The sequence below is a fragment of the Uranotaenia lowii genome, chromosome 2 (assembly GCF_029784155.1).
Source record: "Uranotaenia lowii strain MFRU-FL chromosome 2, ASM2978415v1, whole genome shotgun sequence".
NCBI classification, from domain to species: Eukaryota; Metazoa; Arthropoda; class Insecta; order Diptera; family Culicidae; genus Uranotaenia; species Uranotaenia lowii.
Genome location: NC_073692.1, coordinates 251,433,167 through 251,449,033, shown reverse-complemented (window position 1 = coordinate 251,449,033; position 15,867 = coordinate 251,433,167). Strand labels below are relative to the sequence as shown.

Below are 15,867 nucleotides of genomic sequence, written 5' to 3'. Positions count from 1 at the left end.
AAGACCAGAATGATTTCAATGATAATGCATGATCAATATTGCATGACAAGTCGACAAATTGTTTTTGTTTGTTAGTTTTGTTTATTTTTATAGACTTTAAATTTTGAATTAATTCGCCTCTTTGTTTCGATGAATTATCAATGTGGAGGAACATTTTAAAATATATATCGTTAAGAATTCTAAAATATTGATCGACCTCAAAAATTCCATCCAAGGTGTTTATGTTTAAACAGCTTCTATATAATAACCTTGATTCCATAGTTGAGTTATATTTAACTACGATCGAAAAGGTCTTGTTTATCGTGTAGCGGAATTTGCATAAATCGAAAAAACCGTGTATGATTTGACATTTGGAATGACATTTTTTATTTTTTTGTGAGCAAATTTTAATTTTACTGGTAACACTGCTGATTTTTTTTATCATTCCCTTTGTAAGTCGAAAACATTAAAAAATTTGTGACTTTGTGGCGTTTTGGACACTGAACATTGACCAAAAGTTTCTTTTGATTACAAGACTTAATGTTTTCGCAAATTGAATAATCGATTCTCTCTGATTATCCTATAGTGCTAAAGTTTAAGGATATACGCTCCCGAAAGGTGTGGCATCGTTCGCCAGGTTTGTGATGGTTCAATTTTTCACGTTCTTAAGTCCCCGATTATAAAGTGGAAGAATTAAGTCGTGAAGTAAAAATCCAGGAGTCGCCATTTTGTCTGTAAGACCGGCTGTGCAATTGAATAGAAAATTCACAAAAATAAGCACTTACGCAAAATCGTTCCAATTGAAAGGTGAAGTGTGAAAATTCTAATCTCAGAACTTATAGAGCAGTCGAAATTGGATATCGATTATTGTGCACAGTGATTACCATCGACACTTTCAACCAATCGGTAAGTTTTTTTTTTCCTCTCCCTGATCCTTGGCAAAAATTATTTGATGGCTGCTGGATAAAAATGACAACATGACGCATAGAAAAAAAATTCTCGCCCGATTTCACACATTTAAGGAGTTCATTCGAAGAAAAGTATATAAATTCCGTGGAAGTAAATTTCATAGATTATTCAGTTAATCTATCAACCCCACCCGAATAATTTGATTAAGTATATCAAATAATTGAGCAAAGGTAATATGAGTAATATAAAAAAAATATCTTTATATTACAGATTTTAATGATACTTATCAGTTTGGATGGCTGATTAAAAATTGCGGCAGTTTTCATCTGTTTGTGCAAAAAATGTTAGCTGTGATAGTTAAATGATCTCATCCGTTCACCCTTATTTCCAATAATGCTGTAACAAGTTTCCATTTTTATTTCTAGATAGATTTTTGAATAGAAAATGTCAATTGAAGATTGATTTCCAGATGGCATCCGGAGTATTTATTGTAAACAAATCGATTAGGTTCTTCGTAACCCGGAATGCCAAGATTATTGATTCGTAAATTCAATTTAAGCTCTCGATTTTTTTTTTCTAATGAAATCTTCGTTTCCAAGTATTAAGACTTAATATAAGAAATTTTTAGTAACTCCGACAATTAAACCCATATACAGATCTTTGACCTAGTCGGTTGATTTAAGAGTCTTCAATTTTCAGTGACTACCAAGGAATATTTAAACAAGGTAGTGCCAAGGCAGCCCTGCTCTAGTATTGGTACATACTGCGACGTCACAATCACGAAAAATCTGTTAATTTACTAGGAAACTTTTCTTTTTCGATGATAATTCGAAGAATCTGCTGGAAATTTTCCACTTTGAAAACATGTTATTATAAAATGATTCTTGCTCTTCAAGATAGAAACAAAAAAAGTTGCATTTTCGAATATTTTTTCTATGAAATAGACCATCGAAGTTTGAAAAAATGGTGGGTTTTCACCACTGAAACTTGCAAAAATTTCAAATTAGTTCAATTTCTTCCATGAAAATGTTCAAGTCAATACAATTTAAGCTTCTCATTACAATCAAGTGATCAAAACACAATTTTTTATACGAAATCACAATCTTTTATTGGCATTTTAGTAAACTGAGTTAACAATCATGAATTGATGTTAATTGTTCTACATAAGAATTGTATATGGTAAACCCGTTGGATTAAAATCATTACAATCAGTTGAACACACAATATCTACCAGCTTAATCTTTTCGAAGCTGATATTTTCTTCATTTTCGCACGTTTTAGCTTCAAGGCGACATTATATTCATTAAAAAATTATGAAAAAAAACATAATGCAATCCTCAAAGGACTAAAAAACTTCATAACATTGTGAAATAGAGGCCTTACAACGAAATCAAAATGAAATTGGAATTCAATTTCGTTCGAAACGTGTTTTTCTTTGAAATTGCTACCATTCTCACATAAATTTTCGATACAATCGTTTTTGTGACGTCACAAAAAAAATCCAATATGGCTCTCGGCACTACCTTATTTAAATATTCCTTGAGTGACTACCATGAAAAGTACACGGAAAATAAAAAAAAGGTAAAATGTACCTTTTTGCGAGGTGAATTTTTTCCACCTCTCTTTCGAGGTAAATTTTACCTTTTTTTCATTCACCTAGCAAAAAGGTAGATTTTACCATTTTCTCATTCACCTAGCTAAATAGTAAATAATACCGTTTTCCCATTCACTGATTTAAAAGGTAAATGCTATAGTTTGTTTGATTGGTTTCTTCAATAAAATTAATTTAAAAAAAACACAATTCATGAAAAAAATGGTATTTATTTCAAATAAATAGGGACTGTTACCTAATATTTATTTTTGAAATATATCACCGTATTCTTTAAAAATTGTTGAGGCAAGTCCTTTGTTCGCCAAGCTTGTCAGGTCCGGCTTTTCCGGAATAATATCTGAAGGCTGACGGGAATACAACACGAAGCTCTGTGGGCCGATCTGAAACAAAAGCAAAGTATTATGAAGAGAACCAGCACAACTAAATGAAATCTTAGAAAACACTTACCATTTTGTTCCGATTTTCACATATTGTGCACGAAGCAAAACTTGTTCCTGAACGGCAAAACAGCTTAACCTCAATAAACGGATTCGTCAAATAGTTACTTTTTTTCGAGATGATTTGTACCGTTTTGTTTAGCTCAATCCAGGTCAACTTCACCTCGGTACGAGGTAAGTTTTACCTTATTTGGATTTACCTTTCTTTCTAGGTGGATTATACTTTTTGATTCAGCTCAATTCAGGTGAACTTCACCTCACTACGAGGTAAAATTTACCTTTTTTGGATTCACATTTTTTCTCGGTGAATTGTACCTTTTTTCATTCTTCGTTTCAGGTATATTTTACCTCGCTGTGAGGTGAGTTTCACCTCGAAAAGGTAGAAGTTACCTTTTTGGCTTTTGCGAGCGTTCACCTTTGCTGTCTCGGTAAATTTTACCTTTTTATTATTTTCCGTGTACATAAATGTACGTCTCGGTGGTCGAGTGGTTATTGTGCTAAGACGGTAATCGCTAGTCAACTGATGGGGTTTGGGTTTGATTTTCATCTCGGTATGTTAATCTTAAGTTGTCCATGTCAATTATTCAGTCCGTAAAGCTTAAATCGGCTAAGATAGTGTACGTCTTTTTTTTTAATAATTTTTAGAGGGAGTTGAGAGAAACACTTCAGTTTTAAAGGTGTAGTGTGTACTCTTTTCGAAAAAAGTACATTTTTTTAATTGAAACCGGTTGCTCTTTAAAAACGCATTCATATTGTTTGTTTTAACTCTTAATGTTCCGACAAACGTATTTTTTTTAAATTTTGAACCTAATATTGAATTTTAAATCAAAATTTTATTTTAAATGTACAAAAAAAAATTCAAAAATTTTATGAAGAAACTGAAAAACTGATACTTATACATAAGGTGTACTGGCCACTGGCGTCTGGCGTAAAATATAGAGTTTAAGGAATTTTATAATATACTAGCTGACCCGCTGTGCTTTGCTACACTACAATAATGGTTTTAAATTTGATATAAGGAACTCGTTTTTATTTCCCTTTCTCCCCTGCAATGTGGTGAGGGTTAACGAACTGCTATAACAACATTTTTTGTAACCAAATCACATCAGATTTTACATGTGGCTCCATTTACTTTATACATTTTCGAGCAATACTTACTTTCCTTCTTCCCCTTGCCCTCTCGAAGAAGGAAAGGTCTTAAAAAAAAAACCTCTCATGAAAATATGTTTTTTTAGCTTGAAAAGTTTAAAAACTTTACGATAAAACCTCCCTCATTCCCTGCTCCGTACAGAATGGAATCTCTCATTTAAAGAAATAGAAACATTTTTTATACTCAAATCTTTTTCTTTCAAATTTGGTTCCATTTGTTGGATAAGATCTTAAGTTATACAGAAAAATGTGCGGAACTCCTTTTCCACTCTCTTATCCCCCACTGGAAGGTGAGAAAGCTTTTTTAATAACCATAGAATCATTTCTCGAACCCTCATACCCCCCCCCCCCCCTGTAAAATTTGGTTAAATTTATTTGATGAGTTTTTGGGGAAGTTTTGGGGAACCAAATCATCCTAGAAATATTTCTTTTCTATTTTATTTCCATCTGCTAGATTAGCACCCAAGTTTATAAAAAAAAGTGTATTTCTCCTTCCTATCGAATCAGTGAAAGGAGGAAGAAGCCTTAAACAATCATAGAAAAAAATTCTTCTGAAATACACTCTGCTGTATTATTTGAATAATAAGTTCTCGAGTGATCCAGAAATATTGTATGACAACATCTCTCCTTCTTCCTCGTACTCGAATATGGTTCCATGATACATTTGGTTTTTTATTCGATTAGTTCTCGAGTAATGCATAAAAGGGAGACCCTTCCCCCCTTCTTATCCACCCAGTGGAAGGACAAATGGGTCTCAAACTTGACTCGTAGTCTTATACCTTCTTATATGAAATTTAGATTTATTTGTATGATTGTATGGAAGACCCCATTTCTCTTTGTTTGTCCCCAATCGAAGAGGGTGGAATCCCAAATAATCATAGAAAGCTTTCCCGTACCCATATAACCACCCATGTCAAATTTAGTTCCATTTGCCTGATTAGTTCTCGAATTTTGCAAAAACTTGTATGGGATGCCCCTCCCCCTTTTTTATAACCACACTGGAAGGAGAAGGAGTCTCAAACCATCTTTTAAATATTCTTCCTACTCATATACCCTCACATGCCAAATTCTTTTCCATTTGCTTGATTAATTCTCGAATTGTGCGAAAAATTGTACGAGAATCTCAGCTCGACTCAACCATTCAAGCAGATAATCAAGCTGAATTCCCGGAAGACGTTGAAGAATGAAATCCTCTACAGTTAACCAAAGAACCTATTCTCTCTGGTTCCAGACCACCACGATCTCAACGTACGATCAGAATGCCATCAAGGTTGGAGCCATACCTAGTATTCTGAGAATAAAGAAGGGAGAAATATTACCATCCGATAAGTAGGCGAGTGTTTTCCCTACTAGCATAGCAACCAATTTATCACTAAGGAAAATCAACAAGTGAAAATTAAGTTCATTTCAGTTTTGCCTTTTGTCGAATAAAGTTTACTTTTATAAAACAGCTTTTTCATTTATGAAAGTACAACACATGTTAAATTTGGTTCCATTTGCATGATCAGTTCTCGAGTTATGAAAACTTATCACATTCAGAGACCCCCTCCCCCCTTCCAGGGATAGGGAGGGGTCCCAAACCATTATAGAAACCTTCCCCGGCCTCCAATACTCCCATCGGCCAAGTTTCACGTAAACCGGTTCAGTAGTTTTTGAGTCTATAAGGAACAGACAGACAGAAATTCATTTTTCTATATCTCGCGTGAGCTTTCATCACGTCGAATGAAACAGAAAACCGAACCGAGAAAAACGCTTCTGAAATTTGAAGAGTATTTTTCAAATCCTATTTCTGTCCCTTCGCCGATAACCCTTCAAAAAATACGCAATATCCATGGAAACTAATTGTGTCAGATATTCCACATTATGAATTTAATGTTTTGCAATTTTTAGAGCTATTTTTTAATCATATAGGAACATACGACATATTCAAACATAAATCGTTTATACGTCTGAACACATTCGACGTTTAGAGGAGAAATTTGTTTTATTCGTCTGTTTTCTTTCGTCGTTTGATTAGTTCAATTTGCACTTACGCCCAAATATTTCAGATGCAAATACTATGGGAAACTTTCAATTTTCTCGGTGTAGTGAATGTTTAATTAGTGAGTTGTCTAGTGTAGCGGTAAATTGCTGGAGACAGTCATCTCTAAAGCAGCAGCGAAGCTCAATAATTCCTTTTCTACGAGCCCGGACAGGATACAAGCTGTTTTTTTTTTTTAAGTTTCATGTCTGTTTTGCTAATTTGGCTCATTTAGCTATACCGTAGCATAGTAGCATAGAACTACCTTCCCTTTACTATGGAAGGAAGCTTACATGTTCATGTTGCCGGTACATAAACAAGGAGACGGGGGAGATGTAATAATTATCGTGGAATCTCTGCCTTAAGCGGGCCATAGACTACACAAATGGCATGTGCAAATTCGATGATTCCACGAAGATTGTTTGATTCTATGCTCGCCCACACACGATACAAACATATTTCACGCAAACATGAACGATTGCTGGCGCAAACAGCAACAGCAACAAAAAAACCATCTCCACCCCGGCTGGGGCTGAGTAAATGGCTTGGATTTTTTACAAGCAGCACCATACACCATGCCACAGAGGGTGGTTTGTACAAAATATATCGATCCCGACCGATTTTATTCAAACCGTTTGCGCGGTGAAAAGCAGTGACATACACCATGCAAACCGTATTCAAAGCGCCAGAATTTCATCGAATTTCATCGCATTTGCCCAAATGTGGTGTAGTCTGGGGCCGTTCACTAATTACGTAAGCACATAGGGGGGGGGGGGGTTCACATTTGCTTACGATCTCTTACAAGGGGGGTAGGGGGGGGGGGGGTTCCAAAAAATCTTACGTAAGAAATGTTACATTGATAATTCGTCACAGCCATACGAAACCAAATTACTCAGGTTTTATTTTTTCCACTACCTATTAGTTGGTTATTTTTGATGTTATTTTATTAAATTTTTAATGTCTTTGAGTTAATAAAAAAAATTGTTGGCTCGATAAAATTTATAGAGAACCAATTCAAACCATGCCATCGAAAACACTTAATCAAGTTATTAAAAAAGATCGTCGCTTTACACTTTTCAACTATAACAATCTTTTTGATTGAGAAATTCATAGAAACAAAAAGGAAAATGGCGCGTTTTGACACCACGATTTGAATCAATCATATTTCGAAAATAGCTTCATCAAGAAAAAATATTTAAAAATCAATTTGAGGCGCTTTAGATAGTGAATTTCTCAACAGTTTTTTCAGTAATAGACATTACCGCTGAAATCAGTCTGAGCTTTTAGGTTAGTTGACAACGTAATTGTCGTTAACCAATTCTAGTAGTATTGAGTTAATTTTAGATTTTTATGATTTTCAGGTCAAAAACATAACAATTTTTATGATACTGTGCTAACTTGATATTTTACTCTTTTGAAATCGGAATTCAGATTTTATATTGTTTATTCGATTGTTGAAATTTATGGAAAATTATTTTTACCCCGAACATGGTATATCTTAAATAATGTATTCTATAATCGTTTATGACATTTAATCTTTTGTTTTTTTTTTGCGAAAAATGGTCTTTTCAAATGAAGTTATAAAGAAGTTTTACTTAAAATGTGCTTTGCTTATAAGCATGGATGTCACATTTTTTATATACACTCATGCTATTTTTGAAAAAAACGTGTCAACTTCTCAAAGAATAAAAAACGTAAGATCTTACTAGAGGGGGAGGGGGGTTTTGAAAAATCTTACTTTGTCTTACCAGGGGGGGAGGGAGGGTTGAAAATTTTCAAAATCGTACTTACGTAATTAGTGAACGGCCCCTCTATGGCCCGCTTTATGTTCGATTGGCAAACTATTGGAATTGATGTTCTCTGACCCTTTTTTCACGTCCTGCAAAAATAACATCTCCAATGATCAGCACAGATTCATACCCAAACGCTCTACGAGAATTAACTTGCTTACGTTCACTTCTTTTGTTCATGAAAGTTTTGCTGCCAAATCTCAAACTGATGTGTCCGCTACATTCGACAAGGTGAACCATGAAATTGCCATCGGAAAACTCGAATGCTTAAGGTTCTGCGGTACTCTACTTGGCTGGTTCCGCCCTTACTTAACTGGTCGAAAATTGATTGTTCAAACGGTTGACACCTTTTCCAGGTAGTTCCCTGTCTCTTTCGGTGTGCCCCAAGGTAGCCATCTTGGACCGATTATTTTCCTGGTTTATTTCAACGACGTGTTGCCGTTGTCATTACTCGACTGCCCAAACTTTGTTATGCTGATGACCTAAAACTGTTTTACACCATAAACGACCACGGCGACATAATTTTTTTGCAATGTCAGTTCAACCTCTCCGCTGATTGGTGCGACATTAATTGCCTGCCATTAAACCGCAGCAAATGTGTAGTCATCAGCTTTTCTCGTGAGCAGCAGCCTTTAATAGCCGGGTCACAATACACACCATGTGTAATCGCATAACCAAACGCGGCTCTCTTAGCAAAAGAATCGCAACATATTCTAGGGTAATTGGGTCATCATTGAAGAGGAATCTTCCCATCTCGTCGATTTTAAGGCCGGGTCACTGAACACGGCTTGGCTCCCCGACGGGGAATCGAACCCCGGTCTCCCGCGTGACAGGCGGGGATACTGACCACTATACTATCGAGGATGGTGTTGTTGTCCCCTTCGTTGAACATCAGGCACACGAACGCTTCACAACTATTTACAAAAACATGGCTGGTGTCGGACTTACAAAAGGTTATAAAGCTTATTTCTTTTAGAAATGGGACAGTTACGAATGCGTGTATCTCAAAAACCATTCGTTTGATTGAAATACTTTCTATGGAAGAAATGAAGGTAATCTTATAATTATTCGTGAAAAAATTTGAAACAAAATATTTATCGTTTATTGTAAGAAAAATCTCTAATTTATTCTTGGTATCTCCCATCGGCTGGCGCACACTTTTTTCAGTCATGATATTGTTCAGTTTGTTCAACTTTTACTTCGTCCTATCGGTATTCTAGGTGGCTGCATCCTCCACCTTCAATTTCTACTACTTTTTGGTCCAATACTTCTCTTTTAAAAGAAACTAAAAGCAATTTAGTGGATAAAGCCGTTTCAAAATGAACAAAACTTGATTACTTTTGAGCCACTTAACAGCGTTTTGAATAGAATTTCTACTGGCAAAATCTGACAATAACGAAGTAAAACCATCATGAGATTGAGCTTCAAGTATATTCGGTTAGTATGGATCGTAGGTTGCAGAGGGTACATACAAGACTACTATTTTTAGCCTGTGAAATACAGCGAAAATTAATGTTTTCGTTGCTTTTTTCTATAGCAGCAGAATCTTGACAAATCATTATATTTTATACAAAACAACCAGCAAATACATACTTTAATATGCTGCGAGCAGACATGTTATGGGATTCAAATTCTGGAATTTGTTCGATATAGGGTTTTTCACAAGTTTTGTTGTCCTTCAGAAATCACCTGTCTCATTGCGCTACCAGCTTTACTTTTTTTTTCTTTCTTTTTTGATAGGAGTTTAACCCGTTAAGGTCATTCTTCCTCGTACCAGCTTTACAGCTATCGAGCTCTTTAGCAAAAATTGGTTTTTGAGGTTAGGTTTGAATGACAACATTGTCAGCTTATCAGAGAAAAAATTGTTGGACATTTCACCGATCTACACATAGTTTTTCGTTTATTAAAAATTAAAAATTCTGGTATGACACTTGTTTTCCCTGATGAACCTTAACCGTTGCTGCCGATCATTTGCTACAAAGCTTGATTTAAACTTGGTGAACATTTTTGACAGAGTTTGCATACTTTTCCACCACTCACACACACTAATTATATGAATAATCAACGGTTTTGTTAGCTATCAATTTGATAATGATGGTTTTTGAAGGAAACTGTGCAAGATATTTTTTTTCTTTTTCTCTTGCATCGTAAATATCTCAAAAACGCATTAATTGAAAAATTTGAAAAAATAGGTCGGTTAGTACTTTTCACAGGATACAAAATGCTGTCAAAATTTTAAATTTCCGATTACAAGTAAATGAGAAAGTGTCCCATTTCTAAAAGAACTAAGCTGCTAAACATAACAAACGCGAATTGACACCAGCCTTATGCTGCTTAAAACAGGAAAAGATATCACTCAAACATAAAATCACAGAGTCTGACATCTTGTCCTATTTTTAGATATTTAACAACAATAAAAGAAGTACAATATTTACAGAATAACATCCAAATTGGTCCAAAAACCAAGATGTTTTTGTAACCCATCAAATGGATGGTTACAATCTTGACACTGGGAAACCTACCGTGGATTCTGAACTGAAATTGCCGTTGATGTTTTTCTCTGTTGCTTCAAATTCAGTTGAAGCTCTACTGCGGTTTTTTACGTAAAAAGTTTTCGGATATTATTTTAAAACCGATTTCATAATCGGATCCAATCACTCTGTTCAATTGAACCAATTGGGCGGTTTATCCAGCGGCGTCCGAAGCCATCCCAAAAAAACACGAAATGAACACTAAATCACATAAAATTTAAAAAAAAACTTACAAATTTAATTTTCAAGTGCTGGATTTTAAAAGAAAAATGAAAAATGAAATGTCAGTTCGCATAACTATTGGAACCACTAGCAAAGAGAACTCTTTAGCGCCTGGTAGAATTTCAGCCAGAAACTTTTCGTAGACAAATCACGTCTGAATATTCCGCAGAGATAAACAACGATTAATCGTATTTCAAAAATCTAAAGTTGCCAAAATGTTATAAATTACGTCAACTTTCCAATTCACTTTTTAATTTTTTTCTAAAGGGTGATACGGTCAAAATTTGGTCAAGGAAAAACGCGTGTAAATCGGTGAAATCGTTTATTTAAAAAATCAAATTAAATTTCTTATTCAAGTTTAATTAGTATCAGTGAATGAAATCCTCACCAATTTTCTCATCAGAGGCATTCAAAATACACGCTCTGAGGCTTCGCATAGCTATACAGGAGACGATACATATACATTCATTCAAACCTCCCCCCATGAGGAGGATCTGCTCTGAGAGATACTATTCGTTTGCTGCCCCGAACGAACTCTCTCAACGTTCGGTTGCTACATGATTTACGTTATTGAATTTGAATAACTCCAGCCGATAGCTGTCGTTGAGGAGAACATTTGCAACCTCGCCGCAAAAGTTGAGGCAACAACAAAACAACCGAACTTTTTTCATTGCGCAGGCCCGCAACGTATGGTGCAAAGAGGCGGGAAGAAAAAGAAATGAAAAAACTAGCTGCCTGCGTGCGGTTGCTGTGCAATAATAGCAATAGCAGAAAAACCTCACGCATTCGATCTAGGCACAAACGAGGAGACTCGGGTTTGCTCTGCCTTTTGAATTCGGTTCCCTCAAGGTTGTAACAGGAGATGAGTGAGAGCCATTCGTTTGGTTTTTTGGATCAGTGTTCCGGAAATCAATCAAAACAAACACTCAGGATGCGTTTCCTGTTGGGAACATTTTGATTGTATAATGGGATAGCGCCTCTCGCAACTGCTTCGCCTGGCTGGTATGCAATCTCGATCAGCGCTCCAATCAGCTATGCAAACCGAATCGCATCATTCAGAATAATCGGTTTAGCAAACATCGCCTATCGGAGACGAGTGAGATACAAACTGATCCATTCTGAATGTAGCTCACTCAGTGGCCCTTATTCTGCGCCGCGCGTGACGTGTTGATTGTCACCTCACCTCGGAGTCACCGTGAGATTTGTCACCTTATTCCCGGAGTCGATCCGAGTAAAGTGACAGAGGTTCATTCTAGGTGAGCGACCGAATGAACACATCTGTCAAAATGGAAGAAATTGTTATGTTTTGATTAGTTTTTGCTCGCGATTCGAATTTTCCGTCCTGATTTTTGAAGTTGTTAGTGAAAATTCCGGTGCGTGAAAGACCACAAACGGGTTATATGGTGACAGCAAGGAACATAGAAGAAAAAACGCGCATTTTTGTGCCCTCAAGAGGAAAAACCTGAATCCGGAACCTGCGGAAAAAAACGCACAATTGACGGCTGCTGCTGCTTTAATCAACCAGTGCACAAAAGGCTAATTAAAGTAAATAAAATGACTTTATTTAATAAAGCATTGAACCAAATGAAAGAAGCGAATTCAATTGATTTGTATATGACGGGTTATTTTGCTTTATAACCTCCCAGGAAATTCATTGTTGTTTAAATTTTCTGACTTGTCCCTTATTGATACCGGTAAACCTCACCTGTATCCTTCACTTGAATTCCACATTCCGTCAAAATATTTAATATTTCGAGGAAAAATCCTAATGATAATAGTGAAAATAAACGGACTAATTACTAATATTTTATTTTCAAAGTGTTCGTGTTTTCACGTTTTTACATTTTGCAAAAAAAAAATCAATAAATAAAAAAACTTACATATTTAAAACTATCATTCTTTATCATTTAATTAACTATTTAAAGCCTTACATTCCCGTGTACATAAATGTTCTGTTAATTTTTTTTTTCGACACCACCTAAAAAGGTACCGACAATCCTCATCGATCGCCGAATTAGTTTAGCGAATCTAGATTTGTTCGTGATAATTGTTTTTAAAATGGTCATACTTTAATGTTGTTGAACTTTTAGAGCCAAATTATTCCCTGTTTCATAAATTTTTCATTGAATTTCTATCTCGTCGCCACCTGAAAAGGTACCGACAATTGTCACCTAAAATTGTCACCCGAATGCGACGATTCTCACCCACGGTGACTACGAGAATAGGGTAAGAACTCACAAAGTTCATCCAAAGTGACGTTCCTCACCTAAACCGACTGCTGGAATAAAGTGACTTGGGTGACTCTACTATCGTCACGTCACTCGAGGCGCAGAATAAGGGCCAGTATCTGCCTGAATTATATGAAATTCAAAATTATTTTTTGCAGGACAAGAAAACAGTTGTGCGGGACACCATAAATTCTCTGTAATTTTAACGTGATGGACGACAGTTTAATAAGAGAACTTGTAAAAATTGAAAACCACGGCAAAATGAACATCTTTCCCTCACAAACACAACCACAGTTTGATTTTGATCATACTGATGTTACAAAATGTTATAACAACAAATAAATTTATTAATTTGCTATGTTTCAAATCAAACAAAATACGCTAATGATCGGTTTCATGTATCACTCACTCACTGCCTGATCCATTCACTCCTGATCGAAGACCAACATGATTCGCCATATGCATTGCGCATTGGTGAGATTCCAATTTGATGATGGTGCTGCACTGTTTTGACAGCAAGCATCGTGCGAGTGATCTGTATTTTAGCGATGAATTGAACGATCGATGATCGGGTAGGTCCAAAACAGTGTTCCGAATATCACTCATTTTCAATGAATGTTTCTGATTGCCCTTCGCACCTGAACGTACAGCGGTCGGGTTTCGTTATTGATTGCTACTGGACCTACCCGATCATCGATCGTTCAATTCATCGCTAAAATACAGATCACCTCGCACGATGCTTGCTGTCAAAACAGTGCAGCACCATCATCAAATTGGAATCTCACCAATGCGCAATGCATATGGCGAATCTTGTTGGTCTTCGATCAGGAGTGAATGGATCAGGCAGTGAGTGAGTGATACATGAAGCCGATCATTAGTGTATTTTGTTTGATTTGATATACAGCAAATTAATAAATTTATTTGTTGTCATAACGTTTTTTAACATCAGTAGGATTAAAATCAAATTGTAGTTGTGTTTGTGAAAGAAAGATGTTCACTTTCGCCGTGTTTTTAAATTTTTACAAGTACTTTTATTAAACTGTCGTTTGTCACGTTAAAACTACTGAGAATTTATGGTGCCCCGCACAACTGTTTGATTTTTCTCGTCCTGCAAAAAATAATTTTGAATTTCATATAATTCAGGCAGATACTGAGTGAGCTACATTCAGAATGGATCAGTTTGTATCTCAATCATCTCCGATATGCGATGTTTGCTAAACCGATAATTCTGAATGATGCGACTCGGTTGCATAGCTGATAGGAGCGCTGATCGAGATTGCATACCAGCCAGGCGAAGCAGTTGCGAGAGGCGCTATCCCATTATATAATCAGAATGTTTCCAACAGGAAACGCATCCTGAGTGTTTGTTTTGATTGATATTCGGAACACTGGTCCAGTAGCAATCAATAACGAAACCCGACTGCTGTACGTTCAGGTGCGAAGTGCAATCAGAAACATTCATTGAAAATGAGTGATTTTCGGAACACTGTTGGATTCGCTGCCTCGAATGTATATTGCTTCATGAAGGCGGGCCATGTTGAGAGCTTATACATCATCGGTTTTGTCGTTTTCGCTGCCTCAAAGCAACCTTTGCTTCCGAATAAAGCGTTGAGCGAGAGGTGGTTGATCTACTCATGCTCAGCAAAATTCAATCACTGATTAGTATAAAATTCAGGAAAAATATTCAGTTAGGCTTCCGCTTTTCCAAATCCGAATTGCCGGGCCTTACGCTTAACCCCTGCCATCAGATTTTGTACAGCCACCTTGTCCATCTTCTTCGCCGCAGAAAACCAGTTTGCCTTGAACTGCTGCTCGTCCTTGGCAATTTTTTTTTTTGGTCTTCTTTAGGTTCCGCTTGACAATAGCCCAGTATTTTTCGATTGGGCGGAGCTCTGGCGTGTTGGGAGAGTTCATGTCCTTGGGAACCACCTGCACGTTGTTGGCGGCGTACCGCTCCATGGCCTTTTTACCGTAATGGCAAGATGCCAAAACCGGCCAAAACAGTTCGGAACAACCGTGTTTCTTCAGGAAAGGCAGCAGACGTTTATTCAAACACTCTTTCACGTAAATTTCTTGGTTGACAGTCCCGGAAGCTATGAAAATGCTGCTTTTCAAGCCACAGGTACTGATGGCGTGCACTGATGGTACATTCTGCACACACACACACCTTCAAAATGAAGGGTGTTCAAATTTTTTAAATGCAAAATTGAAAGAAATACGTCAAGTAGATATTATAATTGTAATTTTATTGAGTAACGATAGCCTTCTTTTGTAATACATAAGGTTAAGGAGAGTACAGGGAAAGTATTACACAGGAGAATCAACGTAATCACAACACATTTAGACTGGAATAATAACTTTTGACAGTTCTTTTAAAACTGGTCCTGGTAGGTTTAAGTTTTGTTTGTAGGGGGATGGTGTTCCAGCATGACGCACCGTGCACCATGATACTTTTCCCGCTCGACGTGGTGTGCCTGGGGATTATGAAGCTTCGGAACCTCTCAAGCTGCCCTCTTTGCAGATGTTGTTGGAGATAGTCGGGTAATAGGCCTTGGTATCCTTGCCACATGAAATCTAGGATCCTGATTTCAAAGTTATACAATAAGTCATGTCCTAAGATCGTTTTGCGTACGTTAGCTGTTGTCTCTCGTCGTCTGAGGTTGAAAACAAATCTTACTGAAGATTTGAAGCATCGATGAAGTCGCTCTCGTAGAGCTCCAGATAGTCCGGGATAGAAGACAACATCGCAGTAAGTGAATATCGGACAATTACAGATTGTACCAATTTCAGTTTGGTAGGTTGTGGTAGGACCGGTGCAAAACGTCGAAAGGTGCGAAGCGTGTTGAACATTTTCATGGCAATTTGGTTCACGTGTGGTGCCCAGTTCAAATTGCAGTCCATTGTTAAACCTAGGTTCACTGCCTTGCTAGATAGGGGGATAGTTTCGCACCGAGGAGAATGGAACTGTTTGGGCTTATTTGCCCGGTTTT

General features: G+C 36.6%; 1 protein-coding gene and 1 non-coding gene across 3 annotated transcripts in view; one reads left to right on the top strand and one right to left on the bottom strand.

The window, feature by feature from the left end:
• The first annotated feature begins 425 nt into the window (after positions 1-425).
• The window catches only part of LOC129744409 (probable ubiquitin carboxyl-terminal hydrolase FAF), a 33,613-nt gene continuing 18,171 nt past the window's right edge, over positions 426-15,867 (top strand). The window contains exon 1 of one of the 2 annotated variants that reach the window (XM_055736915.1): positions 426-885. The gene's annotated coding sequence lies outside the window, so the exon portion shown is untranslated. The remainder of the gene's footprint in view (positions 886-15,867) is intronic. The other variant, XM_055736916.1, reaches the window with a different exon arrangement.
• On the bottom strand, positions 8,689-8,760 carry Trnad-guc (transfer RNA aspartic acid (anticodon GUC)). The gene has a single exon. It is a non-coding gene; the product is annotated as a tRNA-Asp (tRNA).